At 37.7% G+C, this 10,904-nt stretch overlaps 1 pseudogene; it reads right to left on the reverse strand.

Annotated features, from left to right (window-relative positions):
* Positions 1–2,744: 2,744 nt before the first annotated feature.
* Positions 2,745–4,507, reverse strand: LOC118016261 (annotated as a pseudogene).
* Between the last annotated feature and the right edge of the window lie 6,397 nt (positions 4,508–10,904).

Consider the following 10,904-nt stretch of genomic DNA (forward strand, 5'->3'; position numbering starts at 1 on the left):
TTTCATCTGCTCCCCCATGCTTTTTGTGTTGTTAACTATAATTGAATTTTAAGTAATTGGTGTGCTAAGTTACATCTCTCCCACACCATACTTTATAAGTATAGGTGATTAATTAATCCCAAGCACAAAATATGACATTTATTCCTGATAAACTTCATCTTGTTAGAGCCTCCATACTGCTGATTCTACTTAGGTTTTTTACTGTTCCCATAGATTGTAATGGTGCCATAATGGTATAATACTTTTTAGAATGTCTTTATTTAAATTTGTTAAAATAGTTGTTCCAAACATCTCTCCATTGCATGTATCTGGATAATTCTAACCTCACACTGATGACCAGAAGTGTTGTTTTTAATTTTAAAGAAAACCAACTGGGAAGAGCAGTAATTGTTAAAAGTAACTTTACCAGTCTGAAAGGAGTAATAAGCTCTTTTTCTCTTCCTGTACACTCACTATGGAAGTTTGGAAATGATCAAAATACTATGACTTGTAACAAGTACAAAGGCTTTACTGTGGGGAATTGTAATCTATGACCAAGGTATTTCTTTGTAGAAAATTTAATTAGAAAAAAAAAGAAGGAAATTCTTATTTATTTAGTTAGTTATTGCCTTCTTTAATGTACTCTGACTTATTTTGAGAAGTGAAGATAATGCTACTAGGGAAGATATTTGTTACCGTATGATTGCTGTGTCTGTCAATTGTCTATTGTCTCAGTAATGCTGTGTTTTGCATCATCTCTCCAAAGATCTGTGGTTTAAAACAATTTAATCATTTTTTATTTTGCTTACAAGTCTGGAGGTTGGCATTTCAGTCTGGAATTGGCTTGGCAGTTCTTTAAGGTTGGGTTGGGCTCACTTGCCCACCTGGGCATCATCTGGTTATTGGCTAATCTAGGCTAGTCTTGGCTGGAATGAATGGAGCAAGCTAGCTCAAGCATGTGTTTGTGGCAATCACAAGAATCAACAGAACAAACTAAAACATGAAGTTAAGTTTATACTATAATCTATAAAGCACTTTTCCAAGCCTCCTGGATTCACATTTGCTTGTTGACATGACTGAGCCAGTGTCAAGGGGTGAAGCAGAGCATCCCATCCAGAATAGAAGAGTACTGCAAAGTTACATGGCAAAGTGTATGAATACAGGGATGGGTGAAAAATGGGGGCTTTTAATCTACTATAGTTGCCAGACTGAGAAATATTATAGTTAATAGGGAAAGAAAGTCTGGGGTTATAAACTGTGATTGGTTTTTTTTTTTTTTTTTTTGGACATACTTGAGTAGAATAAAATATAGCAAATTATTAAGAACTTTATTATTTTGGTTCCCAAAGTGTTCAATTTTTAGGAGATTGTGATTTGATTGAGAATGGTTTGATTGGCCTGGTTTAAAATTTTTTTAAGTTAGAGTTATAGACTATTCATGCTCATTAATTTTCCTTTGCTCTAAAGATTGTGACATTTGTTTTGAATTACAAACCAGTCTTGATTAGGTAAGGGAATAAGCACATGATAATCAGCTTAGGTACTGCATCCCATAGATATATTTGGTTCATATATTTTACTAGGGGCATTGGTGGCTTATGTTTAATTATTTATAGTAAGACTTCATAGTAAGTGTCTGGCCATATATCTGCAAGGAGGAATAGCATCTTTCCTTGATTTTAAATCAAAGAACTTTCTGTAACACTACTGGTTTTGTGGGAATGTTGTGAAAACTACTAATTTTACTTTCTAAATTTTAGGGGAGAATTTAATTCTTAAAAAACAGATTCTAAAATTTCTTTATTTATGTTCCTAGAAAAATGAGAGTTAGTTACAAGTCTTCTAGAGTCTTGGTCCTTCTTTTTTTAGAGGTACCCATAAGACATGAGAATGGTCATTTATATTCAGCCATTTTGTAAAATCTATGTGTATATACATATAGAAAAAATAGTCAAGGTATGTGAACCAAAATCTTACTGGTACTTATCTTTGGAAAGTGGGAACAGGAATAACGTTAACTTCCTTTTAGTGATATTTTTCTGAACTTCTAAAAATAAATTTGATTATTTGATCAGATTTTTAAGGTGATTAAAATTCCACTTAAAAATAGTCAGTGTTCATTTCAATCTGGTACTCTTAACTTCCACGTTTGGCTTGGTGTCATGTGGCATTGACTTCAAAGTTTAAGGTCATTTTTGAATTATTTATTCTACAACAACATATATTTATATAGCTTAAATTATGCTATCTATAAAATTACCTACATTTCTGCTAGCCACTCTGTTTCACATACATAATTTATGCTGCAGCAGAACTGAGTTACTTGGGTTTCTCTGAATTCCCCTTTGTCCCCGTCTCTCTAGGGCTTTGTTCAGGCTAACTCCCTCATCCGTCATGTCTTAGCATAAATCTTGCTTACCCATGCAAACGTTTTCTGACTCCTTAGACACATTGCCGACCCTAGCACTTACCAAATTATAATTAAGTAATTTTTTATGTAATTACATAACCATTGGTCTTCCCATCTAGGTTGTAAGCTGCTTAATAGTGAGAGCCAGGTTAACCTTATTCACTTCTGTATCTCTCTGCAACTAGCACAGTGCCTGAAACATAGAAGTGGTAAGGTTGGTTTTCCAATGCATATAGAAGTTAAGTTTATACTATAATCTATAAAGTGTGCAATAGCATTATGTCTAAAAAACAATGAACATGCCTTAATTAAAAAATACTTTATTGCTAAAAAGTGCTAATCATGATCTGAACTTTTAGCCAGTTGTAATCTTTGGTGGAGAGTCTTGCCTTGATGTTGAGGGTTGCTGACTGATCAGGGTGGTGGTTGCTGAAGGGTAGGGTGGCTATGGCAACTTCTTAAAATAAGAACAGTGAAGTTTGCTGCATCGATTGACTTCCTTTCAGGAATGATTTCTCCATAGCATGTGATGTTGTTTGATAGCATCTTACCCACAAAACTTCTTTCAAAATTGGAGTCAACCCTATCTACCCCTGTTTCTGCTTTATCAACCAAGTTTATGTAGTATTCTAAATTCTTTGTTGTCATTTCAACGCTCTTCACAACATTTTCCCCAGGAGTAGTTTCCATCTCAAGAAACCACTTTCTTTGCTTGTCCATAAGAAGCAACTCCTTATCCATTCAAGTTTTGTCATGAGATTGTAGCAATTCAGTCACATCTTCAGGCTCCACTTTTAATTCTAATTCTTTTGCTATTTCTACCACATCTCCAGTTACTTCCGCCACTGAAGTCTAAAACCCCTCAAAGTTGTCCATGAAGATTGGAATAAACTTCTAAACAGAAGGAACTTCCTGTTCATGTTGATATTTTGACCTCTTCCCATGCCTCACAGATGTTCTTAATGGCATCTAGAATACTGAATCCTTTTCAGAATGTTTTCAATTTACTTCGCCCAGATCCATCAGAGGAACCACTGTCTAAAGCAGCTATAGCTTTACAAAATGTATTTCTTAAATAATAAGACTTGAAAGTCGAAATGACTCCTTGATCCATGGGCTGCAGCATGGATGCTGTGTTAGCAGGCATGAAAACATTACTCTCATTGGACATCTCCATCAGACCTCTTGAGTGCCCAGGTGCATTGCCAATGAGCAGTCATATTTTGAAAGGAATCTTTTAAACTGAGTAGTGTGTCTAAACAGTGGGCTTAAGAGATTCAGTTAACCATGTTGTAAACAGATACGCTATCATCCAGGCTTCGTTGTTCCATTTTTGGAGCACGGGCAGAGTAGATGTAGCATAATCGTTAAGAGCCCTAGGATTTTCAGGATGGTAAATGAGCACTGGCTTCAACTGAAAGTCACAGCTGCGTTAGCCCTTAACAGGAGAGTCAGCCTGTCCTTCGAAGCTTTGAAGCCAGGCATTCACTTTTCCTCTCTAGCTGTGAAAGTCCTAGATGGCATCTTCTGCCAATAGAAGGATATTTGTCTACGTTGAAAATCTGTTGTTTCGTGTAGCCACGTTCATGGGTTATCTGAGCTACATCTTCTGGATAATTTGCTGCAGCTTCTGTATCAGCACTTGCTGCAACACCTTGCACTTTTATGTCCTGGAGAGGTCTTCTTTCCTTAAATCTGAGAGACCAAGCTCTGCTAGCTTCAAACTTTTGTTTGGCAGCTTCCTCATCTCCCTCAGCCTTCATAGAACTAAAGAGAGTTAGGGCTGTGCCCTGAATTAGGCCTTGGTGGCCTTGGTTTAAGGGAATGTTCTGCCTGTTTTGATCTTCTATCCAGACCACTCAAGCTTTCTCCATACCAGCAATCAAGCTATTCTGCTTTCTTATGATTCATGTGTTCACTGGAGTAGCACTTTTATTTTCCTTCAAAAACTCTTCCTTTGCATTTACAACTTGGCTAACTGCCTGGCACAAAAGGCCTAGTTTTCAGCCTGTCTTGGCTTTTAACATGCCTTCTTCACCAAGTTCAATCATTTCTAGCTTTTGATTTACAAGTGAGAGATGTGCAACTCTTCCTTTCACTTAAATACTTAGAGACCATTATAGGGTTATTAATTGGCCTAATAATTTCAATATTGTGTGTCTCAGAATAGGGAGGCCTGAGGGGAAGGGAAAAGAGGAGAAAGCTGGTTGGGGAAACAGAGCACACATTTATTGGTTAAATTTGCCATTTGGCATGGGTGTGGTTTATGGAGCCCCAAGACAATGACAAGAGTAACATCAAAGATCACTGATCACAGATCACCATAACAAATAAAATAATACTGAAAAAGTTTGAAATATTGTGAGAATTACCAAAATGGGACACTGAGATGAAGTGAGCAAATGCTGTTGGAAAAATGGTGCCTTACTTGATGCAAGGTTGTCATAAAACGTCAATCTGTAAAAATTGCAATATCGGCGAAGTGCAATAAAGTGAAGCACAGTTAAATTAGGTATGCCTGTAATACTGTACGCTATGCTTCAAGACGTGAACAGAATAGATTTCATGTTATGTGTGTCTTACCACAATAAAAAAAATATTAAATGCAGTAATGTGGGAGTGACTGAGTAGGTGAAAGTGGTGTGTCTTCTTTAGAATGGTAGTCAGGGAAAACCTCTTTGAGGAGAGGACAGCGAGCTGACACCAGAATGCCAAGAAGAAAGTGAGAATAGGTCGGCATGTTCTAGACCAGAGCTGTCCTATAGAAATATAATGCGAGGCATATAAGTAGTTTTAATTTTTTTTAGTGGCCACGTTAAAAACAAAGGAACAGGTAAAATCAATTTGAATAATGTATTTTGTGGAAGCCAATATTTCTAAAACATTATCATATAATTTTATTAACAAATTATTGGTGGGGTATCTTATATAATTTTTTTTTGTACAAAGTCTTCAACAAGTGACGAGTGACCCCACGTCAAGGACTCAGTAGCCGTATGTGGCCAGTGGCTACCCCGTTGGATAGCACAGCTATTAGGCAGAGAAGACAGCTGGGGCAAATGGCTTAAATTAGAGACCGATTTGGAGAGCTGAGAAAAAGCAAACAGTCCCAGAGTGGCTGGAGAGGAGGGAAGAATGGTAGGGGATGAGTTGGAGAGAGAGATGGGCAATGGCACACCTTCCTTGCAGCACTCATCACATCATCCTTTGTGTGTTGTAAGCTCCTCCTTGAGCACAGGAATTCTTTTTCTTTGTCCCAGCAGTGCAGGTTATAAAGTAGGTGACATGTATTTCGTGAATAAATGAATTGAAGAGATGAAAAAATACAGGGGAGGGGCGCCTGGGTGGCTCAGTTGGTTAAGCGACTGCCTTCGGCTCAGGTCATGATCCCAGGGTCCTGGGATCAAGTCCCACATCGGGCTCCCAGCTCAGCGGGGAGCCTGCCTCTCCCTCTGACCCTCTCCTCTCTCATGCTGTTTCTCTCTCGCTCGCTCTCCAATAAATAAATAAATAAAATCTTAAAAAAAGAAAAAATACAGGGGAAATGGCTTGTTTAGCAAAAACAGATTTTTTTTTTTCATTTATGCTTACCTTCTTAAAAGACTTTGAATCTGAAACTCTAGTAGAGGCATAGGTTTCCTTCAGCATATCTATTTATGACAGGTTTTGCAAACTTCTTCCGAATGTATCATCATTGTTAAAGAAATAATTGCCAGTTTGGAGTAAACATTTATTGAACGGCCTTGAATAATTATCCTGTGAGGTGTGTTTCTGAATTATCGGCCATGTTGTGTGCAATGTTTTATGAAATAATTGGTAGCTGGTACAATGCCTCATTGAAATAACTGCCTGTTTAGTGCAATATTTTAACCCAGCAATTGTTTATGCTTTGCAGAGCTTTCGGTTGCCCTGAATATTCTTTCATCTAATATTTCATTAAAGATTTTCTGTTCTGCATAATGGGAAGATGAGCTGCTGGCGCTTTTAATTACTAGGTACGGCTGCATAGCTTATTGAAGAATGGAAGGAGGATAAAAAGAATTGTATTCTTAAGCACACAAGCTGCCCTTGCTTTTATTGCATGGCTCCAGTTGAAGATGGGCAAATATAGGCTGGAGGTTATCGATACTGTTTTGTTCTGTTCATTAAATATTCATTCCTGGTGTTAGTGTTGTCAGGACAAACTTATAGAAGCATAGACTCTGTTTTTGCTGTGTTGCAGATCAGATTCTCTGGAAGCAGAGAGCTTGAGGTGCAAGATGTTTATTTGAGATCAATATCTGTGAAAGAACGGAGGGAAGGACAGGACGGGGTAGAATAAGGAACTGAACTCTGAGGCAGACCAATAAAATCTCAGCCTAACCTGGCAGGAAGCTCTGGGGTGAGCCTTGCTTGGAGAGCTGTCCTACATTAAGCTGAAATGGAGGGTCTTTATAGTTCCACCTGGCAGTTTCCAGATGCAGGCTGCTCCAGGAGACGCATGACTTGGCCAGAAAGCTACAGCAGAGGCAGACCTTGAAGAAGGTGACAGCTGGAGCCTGTGGTCCCACAGTTGGTCAGCACGTCCTTTCCTGAAGGGCAATCTGGGTGGTACAGTTCATTGTTTGCCCTTTGCTATTAAACCCAATGCTGATGTCCCAGTACCAGTTTTTCACTCCAATTCAGACAAAATTTTACCTTATTTTTAGTTTTACATTTAATTTACTTAGTCTAATGAGTTAATGCCTAGCTTTACTTCGTCTACATCTATACAATATTATAATTAATATAACATAGGTAAGACTGGAAAACAAGGCAATGAGAATTTCTCCTAAAAGAGCTCTCTACATTTTTCAGGTATGAACAATACCGATCTATTTGTTAGGCCAAACTAATACATGTGCTTTGTAAAAACAATTAACAGAAATAGATAGATTGAAGTATGGAAGATTTCCATTGCATTCCTGTAACAAGTTCCACTCTCTCAATGAAACTATTAACAGTTTTGGCTTATTGTTACCTATCTCTCTAGATATATTTAAATATATGTATATATAGGTACACATGCCTATACACTTTTTCTCATTTTAAAATAATAGAAATTCATTGCACAGAACACTCTTCAACTTTTTCACTTGGAGTACATATAAATCTACCTAATTTTAAACTTTTTAATATGTGATGGATTTTTGTATTTTTACAGTATTTTACCATTGTTAGCAAAACTGCTAAGAACATTCTGTATAAATACCTTTGACCACATACACAAGTACTATCGTAGGATAGATTCCTAGAAATGTATTTGCAAGGGTGAAGGGTACACATTTTAAGATTGTATAAAATACTATTATGTTGTCCTCCAGAAAGTTTGCACTAATTTGAATGCCACCAACAATCCATGAGATACTCAGTTTCCCAGTGTTATTTCCTTCTTTAAATATTAACATGACTAGTTGTTCTCAATCGGAAATATGAAAAATTGTATTCATTTAGTTTTGCCCCTATTTTTTACTTCTTATTTTGTTACAATTAGTTATGTATTTCTTCAGGATTGCCTCAATAATTTTAAGCTACCTGGTGGTATCTTTTTCTCTCACAGTGGAAGATCATTCTAGGTAATATAAAAAAGTATCAATTTTACTTTGAACAATAAGCTACCAAGGAAAAAAAAAAGCAATTTTACTGGGACTGAATTGATCTGCAATATGACTTAGGATAGTTAGAGTTTTTTGATAGAAAGCAACAGAAATGGACTTTGGGTAACTTAAGAAGGAAATAATTTTATTGGAAGAAAATTAAGCAGCTCACGGAATAAACAGGGACGGTCATAGACCATGGGTTGGAAGAGGCCAGTGTAATGGGTTGAACTGTATCCTCTTGAAATTCGTATGTTGAAGTGCTAAACCCAGCACCTCAAAATGTGACCTTATTTGGAAAGAAGGCCATGCAGTTTAATTAAATTAAGACAAGGTCATACTGGAGTAGGGTGGGCTTCTAATCCAATATGATTGGTATCCTTATGAAAGAACACCATGTGAAGAAAACAGCCATCCCCAAGGAAGAACATCAAAGACCCAATGTTGGGTCTATAAGCCAAAGAGTGCCAAGCATTACTGACAATACCAAAGGCTAGATCTCAGACTTCTGGCTCCAGAACTATAAAACAATAAATTTCTGTTGCTTAAGCCACCCACTCTGTAGTATTTTTTAACAGCACCCTGGCAAGCTCATATAGCCAGGTACCAGGATGTCTTTCAAAGTTTAGGTAGCAGGGATTACTTATTTGACAGTTTCATCGTATAGCTGTCACCATAATCAATATATTCTAGTCTCTGGGTATTTATATCTTTCTTTTCAAGATTCAGAGTTCCTAGAGAGAGAGAGAGGCCATAGTCAAAGTTGGATCCAGTACCCACCCATGCTGAAAAGAGAACAGAGCACCTAATACACAGTCTCACCAAAACTGTACAACATGTGAGTGAGGAAATTCCCCCAAAGAATTTGGTTTGTTACCAAAGAGGCTGAGTTGAATAGGATGCTAGGCAGTGTGTTGGGGGACCCATAATTGGTATATAGATTAAGAATATGTGGATTATCACCTGCTAAATGAAGAGGCACTCACCATCCATAGGGGGGTCTGCAGGTAGTTCTAGTTCTCTCGACACCTGAGCTCCCACTTTAGGGAAGTGAAAACCCTGGGGTCCTTTTGATTGAAGGCATAATTTCAGTACACCCACACAAAGGAAGTATTAGTCACAAAATTTATTACTTACTGATCCTAGAAATGAGGCGGGGATGTGACAGGGGACAGGGCACAGTGAGCTGGGGGCAGGGTGGTCTTCCAACCAATGTTATGAGCCAGCAGGAGGTAGAGAGCAGGGCAGCAAGCACCTATTACTTACAAGGCAGCTGGGCACTAACATTTTGTGGACTCAACTCAAAGTGGTTATTTTAAAAGGTGCCCTGGGAAAAGCAAAGGGGGGAATTTGTGGTGGGAATCCTAAGTTTAGGTCCTTATCTTAATGTCCAGACTCTCGATATGAGCAGAGTTGCATATGTAAAATGCCTAAGCAGCACCTCAAAATAGCTGTTTTTCTTCATCACAGGGAGCCAAGAAATATAAATTTTCACTACATTAGTCAAAGGAGTTATGTATGTTTTTAAATAGATATTTGATTTATATGAGACACATATAGCATATTGGTGTGGCTTATTTATCTCCAGGAAAAATGCTTTACATGAGAAAGCATACAGAAATCATGATGATGATGATAATGATGATGATAAAGAGGAAGAAGAAGGAGAAGAAGAGAGAGAGGGAAGGAAGGAAGGAAGGAAGGAAGGAAGGAGGGAACAGAGGGAGGGAGGGAGGGAGGGAGGAAGGAGGGAATGGAGGGAGGGGGGAGGGAGGGAAATTATTGGGCATTTTCTCCATTTCAGGCACTGTTCCAAATGCCTTATATGTATGAACACGTTTCACAGTCTCAACAATCCTACGAATTATAGATTATAATTATCGTCCTCACTTTACAGTTGAGGAAACTAAGGCACATATATAAATGTTAAGATATTTTCCCAAAGAAATACAGCTAACAAGTTGCAGAGTTTTTTGAAATCCAGGAAATTTGCTTTGGAAATCTACCTGCTATATAGTCTGTGTTCCACGTCAGTAGGGAAACTGGCTGATTTGAGATTTAATAAGGAACACTGTATTTTCATCGTTACCTAGGATGTGTCCCTGGTGCCTTTGAGCTACCTGTAAGGGAATTGTGAAGTGACACCTTATTTCATAATTGCACTGTATTATTAGGCCAACTCTACCAAGAGTCAATGATTCTCTTTTCCTTAATGGCACTCGGTTGCCTTTGTTAGCTGAAGTTGACTGTTCATGGGGTTTTGATTGCCCAAAGCTAAAATTCTTCTTCTTTGGCAGTATAAAATAGATAGTGTAATGTCCACTCCACAGCCAACTAGTTATTTCTAAGTGCCTAAAATCTTGTTACAAATCAGTAAGGGCTTTGTAAGAAACCTCCAATGCTAGATTATTTTGTGTCATTTACATTTGCCATCCTCTTAACTCCTCTGTGAATTGATGCCTTCCTTGTAAAAATGGGATTAATACTTTATATTCTGTTGTCAAGCTATGTTGTTGGATCATGCGTGACAGTGGTTTTAAAGTACTTTGTAAACTGTAAACATTTTAACTAGACAATCTAAAAAATATTTTATTAACAATAAAGTTTCTATGATCTTGCTTTTGCTTCCTTCGCTTGTATATAATTAATATTGTCATTTATTCTTTCAGCCAGTCATTTCATTTTTACCATCTATTTAATGAGTACCAGGTACACAAGGAGCATGGAATGGAAATCAAGACATGCTCCTGTTGTCCAGGTGCATGAACCCTGCAAATAAAATGCAGTATGATAAGTGCTATGGTGGGTTAAATTGGGGTCTCTCCATAGCAGCCCTACTGACACTTGGGACAGTTAATTTTTTGTTATGGAAGTTGTTTATGTTCAGAGACATCCCTGGC

This window comes from Mirounga leonina, unplaced genomic scaffold (assembly GCF_011800145.1).
Source record: "Mirounga leonina isolate KUSES-001 unplaced genomic scaffold, KU_Mleo_1.0 Mir_166, whole genome shotgun sequence".
In the NCBI taxonomy this organism is placed as follows: Eukaryota; Metazoa; Chordata; class Mammalia; order Carnivora; family Phocidae; genus Mirounga; species Mirounga leonina.